This window comes from Hyla sarda, unplaced genomic scaffold (assembly GCF_029499605.1).
Source record: "Hyla sarda isolate aHylSar1 unplaced genomic scaffold, aHylSar1.hap1 scaffold_479, whole genome shotgun sequence".
Classification (NCBI taxonomy): domain Eukaryota; kingdom Metazoa; phylum Chordata; class Amphibia; order Anura; family Hylidae; genus Hyla; species Hyla sarda.
The window spans coordinates 114,197-139,163 of record NW_026610491.1 but is presented as its reverse complement, the minus strand read 5'-3'; the positions used below and the strand labels follow the sequence as shown (position 1 = coordinate 139,163).

The following is a 24,967-nucleotide window of genomic DNA, read 5'->3' as shown; positions in this document are numbered from 1 at the left end:
GACTTCTGCTGCTGCTGACTAAATGGCCTCCTTAATTGGATCATTTGAGTAGCCAGCACACCTGTGCAGGTAGGGCATGACATGATAGGCAGCTGCCTTGATAGCGGGTGGGTGCTGAATGTTCCTAATTGACAAAATAAGATTAATGCTTATGAAGAAATATAAAATCTCATCCCTTCCCCAATATCGCGCCACACCCCTACCCCTTAATTCCCTGGTTGAACGTGATGGACATATGTCTTTTTTCGACCGTACTAACTATGTAACTATGTAACATAACATGGGGGGGGGGGGGGGTCTCCTGGCTGTTCACACAGGTGTGTCATTGCTGTACATTGACCATGCATTGCTTCTGTGGTATTGCAAAGGCAAAGACAAATGCTTCCAGCCATCCATTGCACTAATGGATTGGTCATCAGCTGGCTGTCTATGTCCCGCATCAATATAGACCAAAGTACAGAGGGTTAGGCTATGCTATTGTGCACCTACCTGATGCATCAGAAGGTGCGAGGCCCTTGCTAAATTCTGTGCACAGACTTTGAGATCTATGCTTTAGACTGTATCTAAACCTGCTCCAACATGGACTGACATTCTGGCCTACTTTCAGCCGATGCGACTTGTCTGTCGCTGAACAGTCGCTTTTTATGTATTCAGCACCTATGTATAATGTTGTAAAAATGCTCTAGAAGCTAAAGTCGCAGAAATGTCACACATATTTGGCCTGCAACTTTCTGTGCGACAAATTCAGACAGGAAAAATCAGTATAAATCCTTAGAAAATTATCCCCCAGTGTCTCCATCTGCTGGCGGTATTGAATAAGCATTGCTGCACTGATGGGGTATGCATTAGACGAAAAAAAAGAAGAAAAAGAAGAATAATACGCCCAGAAAAGAGGCGAAAAGGAGAAAAACGTAAAAAAACGTGAAAAAAAAGTAAGAGGAAGAGAAGGGAAAAAAAGGTGGAAATGGGTTTAAAAGTGATTTCGGCGGAGAAATATATATATATATATATATATATATATATATATATATATATATATATATGCGCACACACACACATAGATATAAACGTATTCTCCGTTGAGATATTGCAGCCGCTGCTGTGTCCAGGCCCAGGAGCCTTAGCACTGTGCTGTGATGTCACTCAATACCACTGACATCACTAGGTGTAAACAACATCTCTCCTTTGCTGTGTATGTGACTATGGAGCTGTTTGGTGATGTCGTCTATTACGGCCTTCATAGAAGCAACAGGAGATTGTTGCATCCATCTTGAACCCTCAGAACTACAGTGCTATGATGTCACTCACTTCCACAGGCCTTGCAGAGTGTAAACAACAACAACCCAGCTTTGTTGTGTATGTAACCAAAGGGATTTGTGATGTCACCTAGAACCTTCACAGCAGCGACAGCTTTATGAGGAGCATCAGCACTGCTCTGCCTGAGCAGAACCATCACCGCCATAGGTTGTCAAATAACCCGGATTTAACCCACACAGGTAAGTCCAATGGGGTGCAGGCATGTCCTCTATGCTTACAGCTTCCCGTGGGTGTTGGTTTGATACCGTTTGGGGACAGCCAAGGAGGCATCTGCAGGCAACAAAGGTAGGTGTGTGCTTGTGTGTGTGTTTCCTATGCAGATCCTAAGCCCAGTGTCACATGCAAGTAGGAGGAGTAAGAAGGGTTCCTGGCAAATCCGGGTTATGGATTGCATTTAAAAAGGCCCCGTGGGAGTGCAATGGGCCCCTGTCTTGCTGCTTAGCAATAATGGTATGGGTTTAGGTTCTGCTGTGTGTACTGGTGGTTGACTGCCCCCCAGCCCAGAGTGTGCATGGAAAATTGTCTGGCAGCCTCCATGACAGCAAGCAGTGATAGTGCCCATGAAGGGGACCTTGTTGGGCCCGCCCCTTTCACGGTTATCGCTTCTCGGCCTTTTGGCTAAGATCAAGTGTAGTATCTGCATTTGGTCTGGTCGGAAGGTGTCTGTGGTACCCCGCTTCTCGGCCTTGGGGGATTGTCTCTCCTTACGGAGCGACTTCACCCCCTTGCTGCTATTGGGGAGCGGGCTTAGTCCACAGACAACGGGTTGCGATCCCCCTGTCTCTGGGACCTTGTGTCTCAGAAGGCATTTTCGGTACGTTGAGCGTTACCTGTAGCTTCGGAAGCACCTAGGGTACCCCCGACCTCTGCCTTGGGTAAGGGTTCCGCTTTTATAGCGGGATTCCGAGCCCCTGCTGCTATTGGGGAAGGGGCTTAGTCCCTGGGTGTGGAAGATGCCGTTCTCCTGGGCTTTCCCCTCTGGGGAAATGTCGATGCGAAATACCATCCGCATAGAGGTGTCGGAGAGCCATCGTCAGTTGAAGAACCTCCGCTTCATTGCGGAGGTGATTCTTCTTGACTACTTCCGCCTCAATAGGGAGGACATCCTGTGTCTAAATGACCAGGAAAGCCGTGGCCTGTATACCGTCACCTTCACGGCCACGGCGTGTTGCGATAACATCTATGCAACCTTGTCTGGTGCGGACCAGAGGGACGATCGACTCGACGGTCTTTCGTTCCAGTTCCTCTATGGTGAGGAACATATACCGTTGGTGGTGGCTATGCACAGCCCTCATGTGACCACGGAGGATATAGCCACTTTTCTTCGGCGATACTGCGAAGAGGTGCGGTTCGCAAACAAAATCTTGAACTCCGTGCGGTTCTGGAACGGCAAGAGGAAGTTCTGGGTCAAGCTCCGTAAGGATCCCGGTGGTATTGGGGGTCTTTGCCATCCGCCCCCAAATTTTGCCATCGGGAGAGTTCGGGGCTTCCTGTTCTATCCTCAAATGCCTATGTATTGCCGAAATTGCTTGAGGTTTGGCCACACCCAGGAGACCTGCGGCGCGGAGCGTGTGATTCGCTGCAATAGGTGTGGCCAAGAAGGTCACATAGCCTCAAGATGTAGCCATTCGATAAGGTGCAACCTCTGCGGAGAGGAAAATCACGATTTTAATTCCTGTCCCCATAAAGCAAAAACTACGATGGGTGGGTCAAGGCTGGGCCCACCCAAAGAGGGGACAGGACAAAAGACGTCCTTTTTTAAGATGCCCAAACCCCAGATGGCAGGTACTGATGGGTCCAGGCCCAAGACCTCTGGTGCTCCATCGGGGGGCCCACCGGTGGTAGTGCTAGGGGGAGGCCATGGGGATTCCACGAAGCCCGGGCGGGTGATCGAGTTTACTGCCCGGGAAATTGAAAGACGTCGATCGACTTCCTACCTGGCTCAAGAGCCCGCCGAAACTTCTGAAGGGGGCTCACCTGTGGCGGGTGGCAGCCGACGGGCCTCGGTGGGGGCAAAGGTGGACCCAAAATTACAGCATAAGCCAGGTACTGGCTTGGCCCAGGGTCGCCCTGCTCCGGACGAAGAGGCCCCGGTGAAAGCCCGCCGGAAGGGGAGCCAGGTGGCCAGGTCTGAGCCCGGTCCTGTTACTCCGCCTATACAGGACAGGGCCAAGAAGACAAGTGGCGCCAAACCAGGGTTTGCTGCCCCGCCAGCAGTGGACCCGGTGGGTAAAACTGGCCATCGTCGATCGATGGGGAAGTTGGAGCAACAGTCCTCAGCAACGCTTGCTGGGGAACAAGCGATGAAAACTTCCCAAGGTAGCGGCAAAGGTTCCGGAAAAGAGGCCTCACAGGCCCCTGTGCAGCAGTTCCAGTCGTCAAATGATGAAAGAAGACGCAGATCCATCAGCCGGGGGCCAGAGATTACATCGAGTGAGAGCAACACAGAGGATATGGACAGCAGTGTGACATTTAAAAGACAAAGAGAAGAAGAAGAGGAAGACATTCAAAGGAAAGCGGCGTGCCGTAGTTCGGACGAGAGCGAGCTCAGGGTCGGGGCATCATCGATCTCAAGCTCCGACCCTCAGAACATCAAGGAGCTGATGACCCCGCAGGCGGGGGATGACGGTACGCAGCTTATTATTGACTTTGATTCTCCAAGCACGGACTCTCCATAAACTATGCCTATCCCTGTAAAAATTGCCTCACTCAATGTGAGGTCCTTAAAGAGCCCTGATCGCAGGGCTGCTTTATTTTCTTATCTAGAGACATGTGACTTTGACCTTTGCCTGCTACAAGAATGTGGAATCCCTAGTAAAATGGACTATAAAGACTTAAAAGAAGACTGGAAGCTGGGCCCATCCATATGGTCCGGTGCAAATGACTGTCGTTCTGTGGGTGTTGGGCTGCTCTGCCGAGGCCAGTCCTTTTCTATTCATACAGTAACTGAGATTGTGCCTGGCAGAGCTCTTTTAATTCATCTATATTTTAATGGACTTTTAATTCGTGTTTTAAATGTGTATGCCCCTCCTGATAAACAGGAGCGGGCAGAACTATTTGAAATTTTACCACTGTTTTGTGTTGGGTCTTCCCCCCTGCTGGTGGGAGGTGATTTTAACTGCATACGTGATGGGGAACACCGGCAGGGTGGGGATATTAATCGTAAAGACCGCACTTCTTACCTGCTTAAAAATTTTATTGATGATTTTAATTTGAAAGATTGCTGGAAGGATCTCTTGCCGGAGGACCCGGGCGCCACATGGTCCAATGGAAGAGTGAGCTCCAGAATCGATTTTATTTTTTCCTCTAGAGCTTTTAAACCCCTGAAATGCACGCTCGAGCAGAATATCTTCTCTGATCATAAGCTCCTCTTGGTGGGCCTGGAGCTAGAGGGGGAGCAAAAAGCAAAAAGGGGCCTCTGGAGATTAAACACCACACTCCTAGAGGACCCTGAGATAAAAGAGGAGTTTGTGCGGACCTACCAGTGCTGGCAATCACAAAGAAAACCCCACGAGCCTATGCTGCACTGGTGGGAGGGCACCAAATCTAAAATCAGATTTTTTTTTATCAAAGCAGGTAAGAAGAAGGCAAAAATGGAAAAACAGTGGTTTTATGTTCTTAACATGCGTTTAAATGTACTTTTTAAATTGAAAGAAGCTGGTATGGATGTAGAAAATGATATTTTAAACCTTAAAACTGAAATAAAACATGCCATAGAAAAGAAGGGGAAACAAATCATTTTTAACTCGCATGTGCAGCACCTGGAGGAGGGCGAGAAATGTTCCCGTTTCTTTTTTAAAAAAGTGATGAATAGGAGGGATATCATCCAAAACCTTGAGGGTGAATCCACTCCAAAAGGCATGTTAGATGCAGTTTTTAACTTCTACCAGCTTCTTTTTAATAAGAAAGATCTTAATCCATCCTTTTTAGAACATGTTCTTAATTCCCTTGATTTTAAGCTAGATGTTTTAGACCAGGAGGTTTTATCCCGTGATCTTAACTTAGATGAACTTTTATTTGTTTTTAAAAGTTTTTCTAGTGGGAAGGCCCCTGGGGAAGATGGTTTACCCATCGAATTTTATTTAGCTTTTTGGGATATTTTAAAGGATGATATGGTTTTATTGTATAAAGAAACTTTTATTGTTAATGAACTTCCCCCTTCCTGGAGGAGGGGGATTGTATCATTACTTTTTAAAAAGGGTGAAAAGGATATGCTAAAAAATTGGCGCCCCATCACACTTTTAAATGTCGATTATAAAGTTTTAGCCAAGTTATTAGCTGTCCGTTTTAAACCTTTTATTCATAAATTAATTCACCCAAATCAGGTTTGTGGGGTACCTGGAAGGTCTATAGCTGAATCCCTAAATATTTTAAGAGATGTTTTATGGTATTTTAAGGATAGAAATCAAACTGTAGCAATTTTATCCTTAGACTTTGAAAAAGCCTTTGATAGGGTCTCCCATGAATACCTGTTTTTAGTTCTTAAAAAGATGGCAGTGCCTGAAACGATTTTAAGCCGAATCATGCTTTTATACCGATCCTGTTTTAGTCAAGTCTCTGTTAATGGCTTTTTAACCAGCGGTGTTCCTCTTTTATCAGGTGTCAAACAGGGCTGCCCCCTGTCCCCACTCCTTTTTATTTGCGCAATCGAACCACTGATGGCCCTCCTCAGAAAAGACCGGGTAGTAAGAGGCGTACCGATACCTGGTGGAGGAGGGACCCATCTAAAGGTGTTGGGGTACATGGATGATGTCACCATACTGTGCCCGGACTCTCCATCCATGAGGGGGGCATTGAGGAACACCAGCTATTTCTGCGAGGTCTCTGGTTTTAAGCTAAACACAGATAAATGTGACTGTTTTTATATTGGCTCCTGGGATTCATCCATCACCCCAGGAGTCACAATGCAACAGGATCAAATTAAAGTTTTAGGTATTGTTTTTAACCAGGTCAATGATGGGAGCCCTAACTGGGATTCAGCTATAGCTAAGATGGAGAAGAAGATTTTAATGTGGAATCTTAGAAACCTTACCATGGAGGGGAAGATTTTAATAATAAAGATGGTTTTACTCCCTATTATGCTATACATTGCCATGGTATTTCCTCCATCTATTTTATACATTAAAAAAGTAACTAGAATTGTTTTTACTTTTTTATGGGGTTCAAAAATGGAGAAATTAAAGCGTGATTTTATGTACAAAAGTAAAGATAATGGCGGGAAAGATGTTCCTAACCTTTTTACTTTCTTTTACATAAAGTATTTCTGTTTCTGTTTTAAAATGATTAAATCCGATGGCATTTTTAGCTGCTTTTTAAGGTACGCTGCGGGCATGGTTTTTAAAAGATGGTTGCGCATCCCTCTGAACGCTCCGGTGCTTCTGTGTCCCCCAAAACATTATGTGGTGTTGGAAAAGACAGTCAGGCTCCTAGGTCTCCAAGATTTGGAGCCTGACATACTGGGGGACCAGAGAAAGGTATCAAAGGTCCTCAGGCGGAGTGAGGTTACCCTGGCAGTGTCCAATTTCACACAGGCAAGATCCAAAAAGGTATGGCGGAACGTGTACGGGAAGTTTCTGGCGAATGTACACAGGGATCTTGCCTGGGCAATCGTCCACCAGTGCCTCCCTACTCGTGAGTTCCAGCACAGGCGAGGACTGGTGGCGAGAGCCAAGTGCCCGAGAGATGGCTGCGGAGTGGACGAAACGGTGCTGCACATATTTTGGAACTGCCCTTTTGCACGGGAGCTTTGGAGGAAGGTAGGCCCACTTTTGAAGTGGGCCTGCGGCCTAAAAGATTTTAATCACGAATGTGTCTTTTACGGTCTTTTTAACTGCCCCAATTTTAAACAGCAGATGATCTGCTGGATGATTATTAATTGTTTTAAAAATGCCATCTGGAAAGTTAGGAACATCTTACTTTTTAAACATGATTTTATTGATGTTAAAAACTGTATAAAGCTGGCCCTGAGTGAGATGTACATCTATTACCTAAGAGACAAGAAACAGTTGGGGGCCAGCGAGGCAGCATCCATGTGGTGTCTGCCTCTATGGAACGAAATAACAATATAATCAGTTTTTATGACATTTGTATAATGTTTTATCCTGCCATTTCTATTTTTTCTCCTTTTATTACTGGTTTTATTATTTGTATTTTAAAACTTTTGTGAACCTTTTATTATTTTGCATTTTAAATTCTGTATGGTTTCTTATTTATTCAATAAAATTTTGTTGAAACCTTATCTGTTCTTATCAGTTTAATATCTGATACGTCCCCTATCTGGGGACCATATATTAAATGGATTTTTGAGAACGGGGGCCGATTTCGAAGCTTGCTTCCGTCGCCCTATGCATTGACCCGATATGGCAGTATCTTCGGGTACAGTGCACCACCCCCTTACAGGGTTAAAAAGAAAGATTCCTACTTTCATTGCTACCTGCTTGCTGGCTAGCCAGCTAGCCAGCCCTGTGGGCCTTGCTGCTGCTGCAGCCAAAAAACAAAAGGTGGTGCTGCTGCTGCTTCTGCTGCTTCTGCTTCTGCTTGTGTCTGGCCCCTGTTGGAGCGTCCAGGCACAGGACTTCTGCTGCTGCTGACTAAATGGCCTCCTTAATTGGATCATTTGAGTAGCCAGCACACCTGTGCAGGTAGGGCATGACATGATAGGCAGCTGCCTTGATAGCGGGTGGGTGCTGAATGTTCCTAATTGACAAAATAAGATTAATGCTTATGAAGAAATATAAAATCTCATCCCTTCCCCAATATCGCGCCACACCCCTACCCCTTAATTCCCTGGTTGAACGTGATGGACATATGTCTTTTTTCGACCGTACTAACTATGTAACTATGTAACATAACATGGGGGGGGGGGGGGGTCTCCTGGCTGTTCACACAGGTGTGTCATTGCTGTACATTGACCATGCATTGCTTCTGTGGTATTGCAAAGGCAAAGACAAATGCTTCCAGCCATCCATTGCACTAATGGATTGGTCATCAGCTGGCTGTCTATGTCCCGCATCAATATAGACCAAAGTACAGAGGGTTAGGCTATGCTATTGTGCACCTACCTGATGCATCAGAAGGTGCGAGGCCCTTGCTAAATTCTGTGCACAGACTTTGAGATCTATGCTTTAGACTGTATCTAAACCTGCTCCAACATGGACTGACATTCTGGCCTACTTTCAGCCGATGCGACTTGTCTGTCGCTGAACAGTCGCTTTTTATGTATTCAGCACCTATGTATAATGTTGTAAAAATGCTCTAGAAGCTAAAGTCGCAGAAATGTCACACATATTTGGCCTGCAACTTTCTGTGCGACAAATTCAGACAGGAAAAATCAGTATAAATCCTTAGAAAATTATCCCCCAGTGTCTCCATCTGCTGGCGGTATTGAATAAGCATTGCTGCACTGATGGGGTATGCATTAGACGAAAAAAAAGAAGAAAAAGAAGAATAATACGCCCAGAAAAGAGGCGAAAAGGAGAAAAACGTAAAAAAACGTGAAAAAAAAGTAAGAGGAAGAGAAGGGAAAAAAAGGTGGAAATGGGTTTAAAAGTGATTTCGGCGGAGAAATATATATATATATATATATATATATATATATATATATGCGCACACACACACATAGATATAAACGTATTCTCCGTTGAGATATTGCAGCCGCTGCTGTGTCCAGGCCCAGGAGCCTTAGCACTGTGCTGTGATGTCACTCAATACCACTGACATCACTAGGTGTAAACAACATCTCTCCTTTGCTGTGTATGTGACTATGGAGCTGTTTGGTGATGTCGTCTATTACGGCCTTCATAGAAGCAACAGGAGATTGTTGCATCCATCTTGAACCCTCAGAACTACAGTGCTATGATGTCACTCACTTCCACAGGCCTTGCAGAGTGTAAACAACAACAACCCAGCTTTGTTGTGTATGTAACCAAAGGGATTTGTGATGTCACCTAGAACCTTCACAGCAGCGACAGCTTTATGAGGAGCATCAGCACTGCTCTGCCTGAGCAGAACCATCACCGCCATAGGTTGTCAAATAACCCGGATTTAACCCACACAGGTAAGTCCAATGGGGTGCAGGCATGTCCTCTATGCTTACAGCTTCCCGTGGGTGTTGGTTTGATACCGTTTGGGGACAGCCAAGGAGGCATCTGCAGGCAACAAAGGTAGGTGTGTGCTTGTGTGTGTGTTTCCTATGCAGATCCTAAGCCCAGTGTCACATGCAAGTAGGAGGAGTAAGAAGGGTTCCTGGCAAATCCGGGTTATGGATTGCATTTAAAAAGGCCCCGTGGGAGTGCAATGGGCCCCTGTCTTGCTGCTTAGCAATAATGGTATGGGTTTAGGTTCTGCTGTGTGTACTGGTGGTTGACTGCCCCCCAGCCCAGAGTGTGCATGGAAAATTGTCTGGCAGCCTCCCTGACAGCAAGCAGTGATAGTGCCCATGAAGGGGACCTTGTTGGGCCCGCCCCTTTCACGGTTATCGCTTCTCGGCCTTTTGGCTAAGATCAAGTGTAGTATCTGTTCTTATCAGTTTAATATCTGATACGTCCCCTATCTGGGGACCATATATTAAATGGATTTTTGAGAACGGGGGCCGATTTCGAAGCTTGCTTCCGTCGCCCTATGCATTGACCCGATATGGCAGTATCTTCGGGTACAGTGCACCACCCCCTTACAGGGTTAAAAAGAAAGATTCCTACTTTCATTGCTACCTGCTTGCTGGCTAGCCAGCTAGCCAGCCCTGTGGGCCTTGCTGCTGCTGCAGCCAAAAAACAAAAGGTGGTGCTGCTGCTGCTTCTGCTGCTTCTGCTTCTGCTTGTGTCTGGCCCCTGTTGGAGCGTCCAGGCACAGGACTTCTGCTGCTGCTGACTAAATGGCCTCCTTAATTGGATCATTTGAGTAGCCAGCACACCTGTGCAGGTAGGGCATGACATGATAGGCAGCTGCCTTGATAGCGGGTGGGTGCTGAATGTTCCTAATTGACAAAATAAGATTAATGCTTATGAAGAAATATAAAATCTCATCCCTTCCCCAATATCGCGCCACACCCCTACCCCTTAATTCCCTGGTTGAACGTGATGGACATATGTCTTTTTTCGACCGTACTAACTATGTAACTATGTAACATAACATGGGGGGGGGGGGGGGGTCTCCTGGCTGTTCACACAGGTGTGTCATTGCTGTACATTGACCATGCATTGCTTCTGTGGTATTGCAAAGGCAAAGACAAATGCTTCCAGCCATCCATTGCACTAATGGATTGGTCATCAGCTGGCTGTCTATGTCCCGCATCAATATAGACCAAAGTACAGAGGGTTAGGCTATGCTATTGTGCACCTACCTGATGCATCAGAAGGTGCGAGGCCCTTGCTAAATTCTGTGCACAGACTTTGAGATCTATGCTTTAGACTGTATCTAAACCTGCTCCAACATGGACTGACATTCTGGCCTACTTTCAGCCGATGCGACTTGTCTGTCGCTGAACAGTCGCTTTTTATGTATTCAGCACCTATGTATAATGTTGTAAAAATGCTCTAGAAGCTAAAGTCGCAGAAATGTCACACATATTTGGCCTGCAACTTTCTGTGCGACAAATTCAGACAGGAAAAATCAGTATAAATCCTTAGAAAATTATCCCCCAGTGTCTCCATCTGCTGGCGGTATTGAATAAGCATTGCTGCACTGATGGGGTATGCATTAGACGAAAAAAAAGAAGAAAAAGAAGAATAATACGCCCAGAAAAGAGGCGAAAAGGAGAAAAACGTAAAAAAACGTGAAAAAAAAGTAAGAGGAAGAGAAGGGAAAAAAAGGTGGAAATGGGTTTAAAAGTGATTTCGGCGGAGAAATATATATATATATATATATATATATATATATATATATATATGCGCACACACACACATAGATATAAACGTATTCTCCGTTGAGATATTGCAGCCGCTGCTGTGTCCAGGCCCAGGAGCCTTAGCACTGTGCTGTGATGTCACTCAATACCACTGACATCACTAGGTGTAAACAACATCTCTCCTTTGCTGTGTATGTGACTATGGAGCTGTTTGGTGATGTCGTCTATTATGGCCTTCATAGAAGCAACAGGAGATTGTTGCATCCATCTTGAACCCTCAGAACTACAGTGCTATGATGTCACTCACTTCCACAGGCCTTGCAGAGTGTAAACAACAACAACCCAGCTTTGTTGTGTATGTAACCAAAGGGATTTGTGATGTCACCTAGAACCTTCACAGCAGCGACAGCTTTATGAGGAGCATCAGCACTGCTCTGCCTGAGCAGAACCATCACCGCCATAGGTTGTCAAATAACCCGGATTTAACCCACACAGGTAAGTCCAATGGGGTGCAGGCATGTCCTCTATGCTTACAGCTTCCCGTGGGTGTTGGTTTGATACCGTTTGGGGACAGCCAAGGAGGCATCTGCAGGCAACAAAGGTAGGTGTGTGCTTGTGTGTGTGTTTCCTATGCAGATCCTAAGCCCAGTGTCACATGCAAGTAGGAGGAGTAAGAAGGGTTCCTGGCAAATCCGGGTTATGGATTGCATTTAAAAAGGCCCCGTGGGAGTGCAATGGGCCCCTGTCTTGCTGCTTAGCAATAATGGTATGGGTTTAGGTTCTGCTGTGTGTACTGGTGGTTGACTGCCCCCCAGCCCAGAGTGTGCATGGAAAATTGTCTGGCAGCCTCCCTGACAGCAAGCAGTGATAGTGCCCATGAAGGGGACCTTGTTGGGCCCGCCCCTTTCACGGTTATCGCTTCTCGGCCTTTTGGCTAAGATCAAGTGTAGTTCTGCTCACTTGGTCTGGCCAGAGGGTGTCTGGGGTACCCGGCTCCTTTGCCTGGGGGGATCGTCCTTCTTAACGGAGGGACTTCACCCCCCTGCTGCTATCAGGGAGCCGGCTTAGTCCCCAGACAACGGGAGGCGATCCCCACCTACCTACTTCGGTGGGGGAGGTGTCTGGACATCATGGACATGGAGGAAGATTGCGGTTTTTCTTCGGAAGGCGTGCCGCCTTTTGCGAGACTTCGGAATGGAGTTCGTATTTCCCTGCTCGATGTCCGGAAGAAGGAAAGAGGCCTTGTCTTTGTCGTGGAAGAAGTGCTGTTTAAGTTGCTGGAAGTCAAGAGGGAGCAAATCCTATCCATGCTTGAGTTTCCCAGAAGTGGATACTACGACGTGGTGCTGGCTTCTGAAGAGGACTATGAGTCATTTTGGAACATATTGCAGCAAAAGAAGGTATGTCCGGTTTTGGAAGGGGTGGAGATAGTTCCACATTTCCCACGTAGAGAACGATTGGTGACTATAAGGATGTATAGCCCATATACTTCGGAGGAGGATATCGTTACCTTTTTGTCTCGATTCTGTGACAGTGTTCTGCCTAAAGGCAAGGTATTTAATCAATATGGACTATGGACCACCAAGTGGAGGTTCCATGTGAAATTTAAAATGGCAGATGGCAAGTTAGTGATCCCCCCAGGACGGTTTAAAATTGGTTCTGTGAACGGGGATCTGTATTTTTCTGGCATGCAAGATTTTTGCCGCAAATGTAAACAGTACGGTCACAGAAAGGAGGATTGCACGTTTTTGTGGTGTTTCAAGTGTCAAGAGGAGGGTCACGACGTGGAAAATTGTCAAAAGAAAAGGAAATGCCATCTGTGTGGTGAGGAGGGCCATCTGCTTGGCTCGTGTCCTAAGAAAAAGTCTGAGAAAAATTCAGAGAAAAAGGAAGCTGTAAAAAGAAGCAGAGAGGAACCAGCTGAAGTGAAAGAACCAGAAGTGGAGCAGGTTCCAACTAGAAGACCTACAGAGCAGAAGAAGAAGAGAGAGGAGGAAGTGTATGTGCCAGTGCAGTATTTTGGTGTGCTTGGTGGTTTGTTGGAAAATTTGTCGGAAGCAGAAAGAAAAACGTTTGACAAAGATATGATGGATCTAAAGATAGGCTTGAAGAACCGGGAGGAAGAAGCTCGGGATAAAGTCTATTTTTCTTTCAAGGCAGACATGAACCGTTTTGTTGAAACGTATAAAATTCCAGGCTGGTTAGCGTCTCAAGTTAAGAAAGATATAGCAAATGGCAATATCAGTCGAGGACTGATAGACTTTCTAATGGTGTTTGCATGGAGGAAGGGGATGATCTTCTAATTTGGTTTTGCTTAATTAGAAAGTAATGTTTGGTTTTGCTATTTTATGTTGTTTCTTATTTTGTTTTTAAATGTTCTATTTTGTTTCATTAGTGTTTAAGAAAAGAAATAAAAACATGTTACCTGATGATGAACACAAAATTGAGTTCCAAATAAGATCTTGGAACTCTGAGTGAGTTCTGAGGGCTAACTTAAAATCTGTTCTTATCAGTTTTTCATGCCGGTGTATAGTAACGCCGGTATGGGGCTGGTGGGGATGGGTGCTGCATGGAGGATGCAGGTGTACCAGGGCTTTCCGGGGCTGGTTCTGAGGAATCAGCTCGACGGCTGCCCCGATGTGACCTGTTCCCTCCGGGTCTCGCCATGAGGCTGAGAGGGTCTAGAGCCGAGGTACTTTGTGCCTCGGGGAGTGGTGACCCCGAGGTGCCGAAACTCACTGGGAGAATAGGCTCACTGAGTTGAAGCACGGGCACCATAATCTCTTCACCTTGTGGCACTCACCTCTTGATTCCCGGCCTTCTGGCTAGGATCAGAGAAATTTTTATAGATCCGGCTGGATGTCCGGGCAGTATATCTGCACACATTCACTTATTTATTTCTTTTTTGTCTCACTGTGTCACTTTTTGCGTGTTGTGTGTTCACAGGATTTGTCAGGATGCGGTAGCCCTTCTGGGTGTCCCTCCTGGCGGTCTAGGGGAGGTGTGTGTGGCCATTAGGTTCCGCACCTCCCTGCAAACACCCCGGGTACTCCTGCTTTGGCAGGGTACCTACCGTAATCGGCTCTGCGGGCAGATACCTTGGCTAACGCCAAGGGGGATGCCGGGAGCATTTGTGGTCCCCTAGTAGCTTCGGCGAAAAGGGACATCGAACCTGGAACCTCGCAGGTACCTTTTGGTCCGGAGGCGAAGGGTAAGGTTTGTTGGGGGGCCTCTCTCCTATCGGAGAAGGGCTTGCGATAGACCGCATCCTTTGTGCACGTTTTTTTAGTGTAACACGTTTGCACTTTTTCTTGCACTTTGGGTGAATCGAAAGCACGTTCCTCGGCTTTAGATAAAAAAAAAAAAAAAAAAATCTGTTCTTATCAGTTTAATATCTGATACGTCCCCTATCTGGGGACCATATATTAAATGGATTTTTGAGAACGGGGGCCGATTTCGAAGCTTGCTTCCGTCGCCCTATGCATTGACCCGATATGGCAGTATCTTCGGGTACAGTGCACCACCCCCTTACAGGGTTAAAAAGAAAGATTCCTACTTTCATTGCTACCTGCTTGCTGGCTAGCCAGCTAGCCAGCCCTGTGGGCCTTGCTGCTGCTGCAGCCAAAAAACAAAAGGTGGTGCTGCTGCTGCTTCTGCTGCTTCTGCTTCTGCTTGTGTCTGGCCCCTGTTGGAGCGTCCAGGCACAGGACTTCTGCTGCTGCTGACTAAATGGCCTCCTTAATTGGATCATTTGAGTAGCCAGCACACCTGTGCAGGTAGGGCATGACATGATAGGCAGCTGCCTTGATAGCGGGTGGGTGCTGAATGTTCCTAATTGACAAAATAAGATTAATGCTTATGAAGAAATATAAAATCTCATCCCTTCCCCAATATCGCGCCACACCCCTACCCCTTAATTCCCTGGTTGAACGTGATGGACATATGTCTTTTTTCGACCGTACTAACTATGTAACTATGTAACATAACATGGGGGGGGGGGGGGGGTCTCCTGGCTGTTCACACAGGTGTGTCATTGCTGTACATTGACCATGCATTGCTTCTGTGGTATTGCAAAGGCAAAGACAAATGCTTCCAGCCATCCATTGCACTAATGGATTGGTCATCAGCTGGCTGTCTATGTCCCGCATCAATATAGACCAAAGTACAGAGGGTTAGGCTATGCTATTGTGCACCTACCTGATGCATCAGAAGGTGCGAGGCCCTTGCTAAATTCTGTGCACAGACTTTGAGATCTATGCTTTAGACTGTATCTAAACCTGCTCCAACATGGACTGACATTCTGGCCTACTTTCAGCCGATGCGACTTGTCTGTCGCTGAACAGTCGCTTTTTATGTATTCAGCACCTATGTATAATGTTGTAAAAATGCTCTAGAAGCTAAAGTCGCAGAAATGTCACACATATTTGGCCTGCAACTTTCTGTGCGACAAATTCAGACAGGAAAAATCAGTATAAATCCTTAGAAAATTATCCCCCAGTGTCTCCATCTGCTGGCGGTATTGAATAAGCATTGCTGCACTGATGGGGTATGCATTAGACGAAAAAAAAGAAGAAAAAGAAGAATAATACGCCCAGAAAAGAGGCGAAAAGGAGAAAAACGTAAAAAAACGTGAAAAAAAAGTAAGAGGAAGAGAAGGGAAAAAAAGGTGGAAATGGGTTTAAAAGTGATTTCGGCGGAGAAATATATATATATATATATATATATATATATATATATATATATGCGCACACACACACATAGATATAAACGTATTCTCCGTTGAGATATTGCAGCCGCTGCTGTGTCCAGGCCCAGGAGCCTTAGCACTGTGCTGTGATGTCACTCAATACCACTGACATCACTAGGTGTAAACAACATCTCTCCTTTGCTGTGTATGTGACTATGGAGCTGTTTGGTGATGTCGTCTATTATGGCCTTCATAGAAGCAACAGGAGATTGTTGCATCCATCTTGAACCCTCAGAACTACAGTGCTATGATGTCACTCACTTCCACAGGCCTTGCAGAGTGTAAACAACAACAACCCAGCTTTGTTGTGTATGTAACCAAAGGGATTTGTGATGTCACCTAGAACCTTCACAGCAGCGACAGCTTTATGAGGAGCATCAGCACTGCTCTGCCTGAGCAGAACCATCACCGCCATAGGTTGTCAAATAACCCGGATTTAACCCACACAGGTAAGTCCAATGGGGTGCAGGCATGTCCTCTATGCTTACAGCTTCCCGTGGGTGTTGGTTTGATACCGTTTGGGGACAGCCAAGGAGGCATCTGCAGGCAACAAAGGTAGGTGTGTGCTTGTGTGTGTGTTTCCTATGCAGATCCTAAGCCCAGTGTCACATGCAAGTAGGAGGAGTAAGAAGGGTTCCTGGCAAATCCGGGTTATGGATTGCATTTAAAAAGGCCCCGTGGGAGTGCAATGGGCCCCTGTCTTGCTGCTTAGCAATAATGGTATGGGTTTAGGTTCTGCTGTGTGTACTGGTGGTTGACTGCCCCCCAGCCCAGAGTGTGCATGGAAAATTGTCTGGCAGCCTCCCTGACAGCAAGCAGTGATAGTGCCCATGAAGGGGACCTTGTTGGGCCCGCCCCTTTCACGGTTATCGCTTCTCGGCCTTTTGGCTAAGATCAAGTGTAGTATCTGTTCTTATCAGTTTAATATCTGATACGTCCCCTATCTGGGGACCATATATTAAATGGATTTTTGAGAACGGGGGCCGATTTCGAAGCTTGCTTCCGTCGCCCTATGCATTGACCCGATATGGCAGTATCTTCGGGTACAGTGCACCACCCCCTTACAGGGTTAAAAAGAAAGATTCCTACTTTCATTGCTACCTGCTTGCTGGCTAGCCAGCTAGCCAGCCCTGTGGGCCTTGCTGCTGCTGCAGCCAAAAAACAAAAGGTGGTGCTGCTGCTGCTTCTGCTGCTTCTGCTTCTGCTTGTGTCTGGCCCCTGTTGGAGCGTCCAGGCACAGGACTTCTGCTGCTGCTGACTAAATGGCCTCCTTAATTGGATCATTTGAGTAGCCAGCACACCTGTGCAGGTAGGGCATGACATGATAGGCAGCTGCCTTGATAGCGGGTGGGTGCTGAATGTTCCTAATTGACAAAATAAGATTAATGCTTATGAAGAAATATAAAATCTCATCCCTTCCCCAATATCGCGCCACACCCCTACCCCTTAATTCCCTGGTTGAACGTGATGGACATATGTCTTTTTTCGACCGTACTAACTATGTAACTATGTAACATAACATGGGGGGGGGGGGGGGGTCTCCTGGCTGTTCACACAGGTGTGTCATTGCTGTACATTGACCATGCATTGCTTCTGTGGTATTGCAAAGGCAAAGACAAATGCTTCCAGCCATCCATTGCACTAATGGATTGGTCATCAGCTGGCTGTCTATGTCCCGCATCAATATAGACCAAAGTACAGAGGGTTAGGCTATGCTATTGTGCACCTACCTGATGCATCAGAAGGTGCGAGGCCCTTGCTAAATTCTGTGCACAGACTTTGAGATCTATGCTTTAGACTGTATCTAAACCTGCTCCAACATGGACTGACATTCTGGCCTACTTTCAGCCGATGCGACTTGTCTGTCGCTGAACAGTCGCTTTTTATGTATTCAGCACCTATGTATAATGTTGTAAAAATGCTCTAGAAGCTAAAGTCGCAGAAATGTCACACATATTTGGCCTGCAACTTTCTGTGCGACAAATTCAGACAGGAAAAATCAGTATAAATCCTTAGAAAATTATCCCCCAGTGTCTCCATCTGCTGGCGGTATTGAATAAGCATTGCTGCACTGATGGGGTATGCATTAGACGAAAAAAAAGAAGAAAAAGAAGAATAATACGCCCAGAAAAGAGGCGAAATGGAGAAAAACGTAAAAAAACGTGAAAAAAAAGTAAGAGGAAGAGAAGGGAAAAAAAGGTGGAAATGGGTTTAAAAGTGATTTCGGCGGAGAAATATATATATATATATATATATATATATATATATATATATATATATATATATATATGCGCACACACACACATAGATATAAACGTATTCTCCGTTGAGATATTGCAGCCGCTGCTGTGTCCAGGCCCAGGAGCCTTAGCACTGTGCTGTGATGTCACTCAATACCACTGACATCACTAGGTGTAAACAACATCTCTCCTTTGCTGTGTATGTGACTATGGAGCTGTTTGGTGATGTCGTCTATTACGGCCTTCATAGAAGCAACAGGAGATTGTTGCATCCATCTTGAACCCTCAGAACTACAGTGCTATGATGTCACTCACTTCCACAGGCCTTGCAGAGTGTAAACAACAACAACCCAGCTTTGTTGTGTATGTAACCAAAGGGATTTGTGATGTCACCTAGAACCTTCACAGCAGCGACAGCTTTATGAGGAGCATCAGCACTGCTCTGCCTGAGCAGAACCATCACCGCCATAGGTTGTCAAATAACCCGGATTTAACCCACACAGGTAAGTCCAATGGGGTGCAGGCATGTCCTCTATGCTTACAGCTTCCCGTGGGTGTTGGTTTGATACCGTTTGGGGACAGCCAAGGAGGCATCTGCAGGCAACAAAGGTAGGTGTGTGCTTGTGTGTGTGTTTCCTATGCAGATCCTAAGCCCAGTGTCACATGCAAGTAGGAGGAGTAAGAAGGGTTCCTGGCAAATCCGGGTTATGGATTGCATTTAAAAAGGCCCCGTGGGAGTGCAATGGGCCCCTGTCTTGCTGCTTAGCAATAATGGTATGGGTTTAGGTTCTGCTGTGTGTACTGGTGGTTGACTGCCCCCCAGCCCAGAGTGTGCATGGAAAATTGTCTGGCAGCCTCCCTGACAGCAAGCAGTGATAGTGCCCATGAAGGGGACCTTGTTGGGCCCGCCCCTTTCACGGTTATCGCTTCTCGGCCTTTTGGCTAAGATCAAGTGTAGTATCTGTTCTTATCAGTTTAATATCTGATACGTCCCCTATCTGGGGACCATATATTAAATGGATTTTTGAGAACGGGGGCCGATTTCGAAGCTTGCTTCCGTCGCCCTATGCATTGACCCGATATGGCAGTATCTTCGGGTACAGTGCACTACCCCCTTACAGGGTTAAAAAGAAAGATTCCTACTTTCATTGCTACCTGCTTGCTGGCTAGCCAGCTAGCCAGCCCTGTGGGCCTTGCTGCTGCTGCAGCCAAAAAACAAAAGGTGGTGCTGCTGCTGCTTCTGCTGCTTCTGCTTCTGCTTGTGTCTGGCCCCTGTTGGAGCGTCCAGGCACAGGACTTCTGCTGCTGCTGACTAAATGGCCTCCTTAATTGGATCATTTGAGTAGCCAGCACACCTGTGCAGGTAGGGCATGACATGATAGGCAGCTGCCTTGATAGCGGGTGGGTGCTGAATGTTCCTAATTGACAAAATAAGATTAATGCTTATGAAGAAATATAAAATCTCATCCCTTCCCCAATATCGCGCCACACCCCTACCCCTTAATTCCCTGGTTGAACGTGATGGACATATGTCTTTTTTCGACCGTACTAACTATGTAACTATGTAACATAACATGGGGGGGGGGGGGGGGGGGGGGGTCTCCTGGCTGTTCACACAGGTGTGTCATTGCTGTACATTGACCATGCATTGCTTCTGTGGTATTGCAAAGGCAAAGACAAATGCTTCCAGCCATCCATTGCACTAATGGATTGGTCATCAGCTGGCTGTCTATGTCCCGCATCAATATAGACCAAAGTACAGAGGGTTAGGCTATGCTATTGTGCACCTACCTGATGCATCAGAAGGTGCGAGGCCCTTGCTAAATTCTGTGCACAGACTTTGAGATCTATGCTTTAGACTGTATCTAAACCTGCTCCAACATGGACTGACATTCTGGCCTACTTTCAGCCGATGCGACTTGTCTGTCGCTGAACAGTCGCTTTTTATGTATTCAGCACCTATGTATAATGTTGTAAAAATGCTCTAGAAGCTAAAGTCGCAGAAATGTCACACATATTTGGCCTGCAACTTTCTGTGCGACAAATTCAGACAGGAAAAATCAGTATAAATCCTTAGAAAATTATCCCCCAGTGTCTCCATCTGCTGGCGGTATTGAATAAGCATTGCTGCACTGATGGGGTATGCATTAGACGAAAAAAAAGAAGAAAAAGAAGAATAATACGCCCAGAAAAGAGGCGAAAAGGAGAAAAACGTAAAAAAACGTGAAAAAAAAGTAAGAGGAAGAGAAGGGAAAAAAAGGTGGAAATGGGTTTAAAAGTGATTTTGGCGGAGAAATATATATATATATATATATATATATATATATATATATATGCGCACACACACACATAGATATAAACGTATTCTCCGTTGAGATATTGCAGCCGCTGCTGTGTCCAGGCCCAGGAGCCTTAGCACTGTGCTGTGATGTCACTCAATACCACTGACATCACTAGGTGTAAACAACATCTCTCCTTTGCTGTGTATGTGACTATGGAGCTGTTTGGTGATGTCGTCTATTACGGCCTTCATAGAAGCAACAGGAGATTGTTGCATCCATCTTGAACCCTCAGAACTACAGTGCTATGATGTCACTCACTTCCACAGGCCTTGCAGAGTGTAAACAACAACAACCCAGCTTTGTTGTGTATGTAACCAAAGGGATTTGTGATGTCACCTAGAACCTTCACAGCAGCGACAGCTTTATGAGGAGCATCAGCACTGCTCTGCCTGAGCAGAACCATCACCGCCATAGGTTGTCAAATAACCCGGATTTAACCCACACAGGTAAGTCCAATGGGGTGCAGGCATGTCCTCTATGCTTACAGCTTCCCGTGGGTGTTGGTTTGATACCGTTTGGGGACAGCCAAGGAGGCATCTGCAGGCAACAAAGGTAGGTGTGTGCTTGTGTGTGTGTTTCCTATGCAGATCCTAAGCCCAGTGTCACATGCAAGTAGGAGGAGTAAGAAGGGTTCCTGGCAAATCCGGGTTATGGATTGCATTTAAAAAGGCCCCGTGGGAGTGCAATGGGCCCCTGTCTTGCTGCTTAGCAATAATGGCATGGGTTTAGGTTCTGCTGTGTGTACTGGTGGTTGACTGCCCCCCAGCCCAGAGTGTGCATGGAAAATTGTCTGGCAGCCTCCCTGACAGCAAGCAGTGATAGTGCCCATGAAGGGGACCTTGTTGGGCCCGCCCCTTTCACGGTTATCGCTTCTCGGCCTTTTGGCTAAGATCAAGTGTAGTATCTGTTCTTATCAGTTTAATATCTGATACGTCCCCTATCTGGGGACCATATATTAAATGGATTTTTGAGAACGGGGGCCGATTTCGAAGCTTGCTTCCGTCGCCCTATGCATTGACCCGATATGGCAGTATCTTCGGGTACAGTGCACCACCCCCTTACAGGGTTAAAAAGAAAGATTCCTACTTTCATTGCTACCTGCTTGCTGGCTAGCCAGCTAGCCAGCCCTGTGGGCCTTGCTGCTGCTGCAGCCAAAAAACAAAAGGTGGTGCTGCTGCTGCTTCTGCTGCTTCTGCTTCTGCTTGTGTCTGGCCCCTGTTGGAGCGTCCAGGCACAGGACTTCTGCTGCTGCTGACTAAATGGCCTCCTTAATTGGATCATTTGAGTAGCCAGCACACCTGTGCAGGTAGGGCATGACATGATAGGCAGCTGCCTTGATAGCGGGTGGGTGCTGAATGTTCCTAATTGACAAAATAAGATTAATGCTTATGAAGAAATATAAAATCTCATCCCTTCCCCAATATCGCGCCACACCCCTACCCCTTAATTCCCTGGTTGAACGTGATGGACATATGTCTTTTTTCGACCGTACTAACTATGTAACTATGTAACATAACATGGGGGGGGGGGGGGGGGGGGGTCTCCTGGCTGTTCACACAGGTGTGTCATTGCTGTACATTGACCATGCATTGCTTCTGTGGTATTGCAAAGGCAAAGACAAATGCTTCCAGCCATCCATTGCACTAATGGATTGGTCATCAGCTGGCTGTCTATGTCCCGCATCAATATAGACCAAAGTACAGAGGGTTAGGCTATGCTATTGTGCACCTACCTGATGCATCAGAAGGTGCGAGGCCCTTGCTAAATTCTGTGCACAGACTTTGAGATCTATGCTTTAGACTGTATCTAAACCTGCTCCAACATGGACTGACATTCTGGCCTACTTTCAGCCGATGCGACTTGTCTGTCGCTGAACAGTCGCTTTTTATGTATTCAGCACCTATGTATAATGTTGTAAAAATGCTCTAGAAGCTAAAGTCGCAGAAATGTCACACATATTTGGCCTGCAACTTTCTGTGCGACAAATTCAGACAGGAAAAATCAGTATAAATCCTTAGAAAATTATCCCCCAGTGTCTCCATCTGCTGGCGGTATTGAATAAGCATTGCTGCACTGATGGGGTATGCATTAGACGAAAAAAAAGAAGAAGAAGAAGAATAATACGCCCAGAAAAGAGGCGAAAAGGAGAAAAACGTAAAAAAACGTGAAAAAAAAGTAAGAGGAAGAGAAGGGAAAAAAAGGTGGAAATGGGTTTAAAAGTGATTTCGGCGGAGTATATATATATATATATATATATATATATATATATATATATATATATATATATATATGCGCACACACACACATAGATATAAACGTATTCATTCTCCGTTGAGATATTGCAGCCGCTGCTGTGTCCAGGCCCAGGAGCCTTAGCACTGTGCTGTGATGTCACTCAATACCACTGACATCACTAGGTGTAAACAACATCTCTCCTTTGCTGTGTATGTGACTATGGAGCTGTTTGGTGATGTCGTCTATTACGGCCTTCATAGAAGCAACAGGAGATTGTTGCATCCATCTTGAACCCTCAGAACTACAGTGCTATGATGTCACTCACTTCCACAGGCCTTGCAGAGTGTAAACAACAACAACCCAGCTTTGTTGTGTATGTAACCAAAGGGATTTGTGATGTCACCTAGAACCTTCACAGCAGCGACAGCTTTATGAGGAGCATCAGCACTGCTCTGCCTGAGCAGAACCATCACCGCCATAGGTTGTCAAATAACCCGGATTTAACCCACACAGGTAAGTCCAATGGGGTGCAGGCATGTCCTCTATGCTTACAGCTTCCCGTGGGTGTTGGTTTGATACCGTTTGGGGACAGCCAAGGAGGCATCTGCAGGCAACAAAGGTAGGTGTGTGCTTGTGTGTGTGTTTCCTATGCAGATCCTAAGCCCAGTGTCACATGCAAGTAGGAGGAGTAAGAAGGGTTCCTGGCAAATCCGGGTTATGGATTGCATTTAAAAAGGCCCCGTGGGAGTGCAATGGGCCCCTGTCTTGCTGCTTAGCAATAATGGTATGGGTTTAGGTTCTGCTGTGTGTACTGGTGGTTGACTGCCCCCCAGCCCAGAGTGTGCATGGAAAATTGTCTGGCAGCCTCCCTGACAGCAAGCAGTGATAGTGCCCATGAAGGGGACCTTGTTGGGCCCGCCCCTTTCACGGTTATCGCTTCTCGGCCTTTTGGCTAAGATCAAGTGTAGTATCTGTTCTTATCAGTTTAATATCTGATACGTCCCCTATCTGGGGACCATATATTAAATGGATTTTTGAGAACGGGGGCCGATTTCGAAGCTTGCTTCCGTCGCCCTATGCATTGACCCGATATGGCAGTATCTTCGGGTACAGTGCACCACCCCCTTACAGGGTTAAAAAGAAAGATTCCTACTTTCATTGCTACCTGCTTGCTGGCTAGCCAGCTAGCCAGCCCTGTGGGCCTTGCTGCTGCTGCAGCCAAAAAACAAAAGGTGGTGCTGCTGCTGCTTCTGCTGCTTCTGCTTCTGCTTGTGTCTGGCCCCTGTTGGAGCGTCCAGGCACAGGACTTCTGCTGCTGCTGACTAAATGGCCTCCTTAATTGGATCATTTGAGTAGCCAGCACACCTGTGCAGGTAGGGCATGACATGATAGGCAGCTGCCTTGATAGCGGGTGGGTGCTGAATGTTCCTAATTGACAAAATAAGATTAATGCTTATGAAGAAATATAAAATCTCATCCCTTCCCCAATATCGCGCCACACCCCTACCCCTTAATTCCCTGGTTGAACGTGATGGACATATGTCTTTTTTCGACCGTACTAACTATGTAACTATGTAACATAACATGGGGGGGGGGGGGGGGGTCTCCTGGCTGTTCACACAGGTGTGTCATTGCTGTACATTGACCATGCATTGCTTCTGTGGTATTGCAAAGGCAAAGACAAATGCTTCCAGCCATCCATTGCACTAATGGATTGGTCATCAGCTGGCTGTCTATGTCCCGCATCAATATAGACCAAAGTACAGAGGGTTAGGCTATGCTATTGTGCACCTACCTGATGCATCAGAAGGTGCGAGGCCCTTGCTAAATTCTGTGCACAGACTTTGAGATCTATGCTTTAGACTGTATCTAAACCTGCTCCAACATGGACTGACATTCTGGCCTACTTTCAGCCGATGCGACTTGTCTGTCGCTGAACAGTCGCTTTTTATGTATTCAGCACCTATGTATAATGTTGTAAAAATGCTCTAGAAGCTAAAGTCGCAGAAATGTCACACATATTTGGCCTGCAACTTTCTGTGCGACAAATTCAGACAGGAAAAATCAGTATAAATCCTTAGAAAATTATCCCCCAGTGTCTCCATCTGCTGGCGGTATTGAATAAGCATTGCTGCACTGATGGGGTATGCATTAGACGAAAAAAAAGAAGAAGAAGAAGAATAATACGCCCAGAAAAGAGGCGAAAAGGAGAAAAACGTAAAAAAACGTGAAAAAAAAGTAAGAG

The 24,967-nt window shown here is 46.2% G+C and overlaps 7 non-coding genes and 1 pseudogene across 7 annotated transcripts; all 8 read left to right on the top strand.

The window, feature by feature from the left end:
* The first annotated feature begins 1,915 nt into the window (after positions 1-1,915).
* Positions 1,916-2,064, top strand: LOC130336447 (U2 spliceosomal RNA; annotated as a pseudogene).
* Positions 2,065-7,522: 5,458 nt separating this feature from the next.
* Positions 7,523-7,708, top strand: LOC130336432 (U2 spliceosomal RNA). Its single transcript, XR_008877863.1, has one exon. It is a non-coding gene; the product is annotated as a U2 spliceosomal RNA (small nuclear RNA).
* Positions 7,709-9,792: 2,084 nt separating this feature from the next.
* LOC130336481 (U2 spliceosomal RNA) lies at positions 9,793-9,983 on the top strand. The gene has a single exon (XR_008877905.1). It is a non-coding gene; the product is annotated as a U2 spliceosomal RNA (small nuclear RNA).
* A 4,516-nt stretch (positions 9,984-14,499) lies between these two features.
* Positions 14,500-14,684, top strand: LOC130336439 (U2 spliceosomal RNA). The gene has a single exon (XR_008877868.1). It is a non-coding gene; the product is annotated as a U2 spliceosomal RNA (small nuclear RNA).
* Positions 14,685-16,773: 2,089 nt separating this feature from the next.
* Positions 16,774-16,964, top strand: LOC130336480 (U2 spliceosomal RNA). The gene has a single exon (XR_008877904.1). It is a non-coding gene; the product is annotated as a U2 spliceosomal RNA (small nuclear RNA).
* Positions 16,965-19,067: 2,103 nt separating this feature from the next.
* LOC130336422 (U2 spliceosomal RNA) lies at positions 19,068-19,258 on the top strand. The gene has a single exon (XR_008877854.1). It is a non-coding gene; the product is annotated as a U2 spliceosomal RNA (small nuclear RNA).
* A 2,094-nt stretch (positions 19,259-21,352) lies between these two features.
* LOC130336479 (U2 spliceosomal RNA) lies at positions 21,353-21,543 on the top strand. Its single transcript, XR_008877903.1, has one exon. It is a non-coding gene; the product is annotated as a U2 spliceosomal RNA (small nuclear RNA).
* Positions 21,544-23,654: 2,111 nt separating this feature from the next.
* On the top strand, positions 23,655-23,845 carry LOC130336478 (U2 spliceosomal RNA). The gene has a single exon (XR_008877902.1). It is a non-coding gene; the product is annotated as a U2 spliceosomal RNA (small nuclear RNA).
* The last annotated feature ends 1,122 nt before the right edge of the window (positions 23,846-24,967 follow it).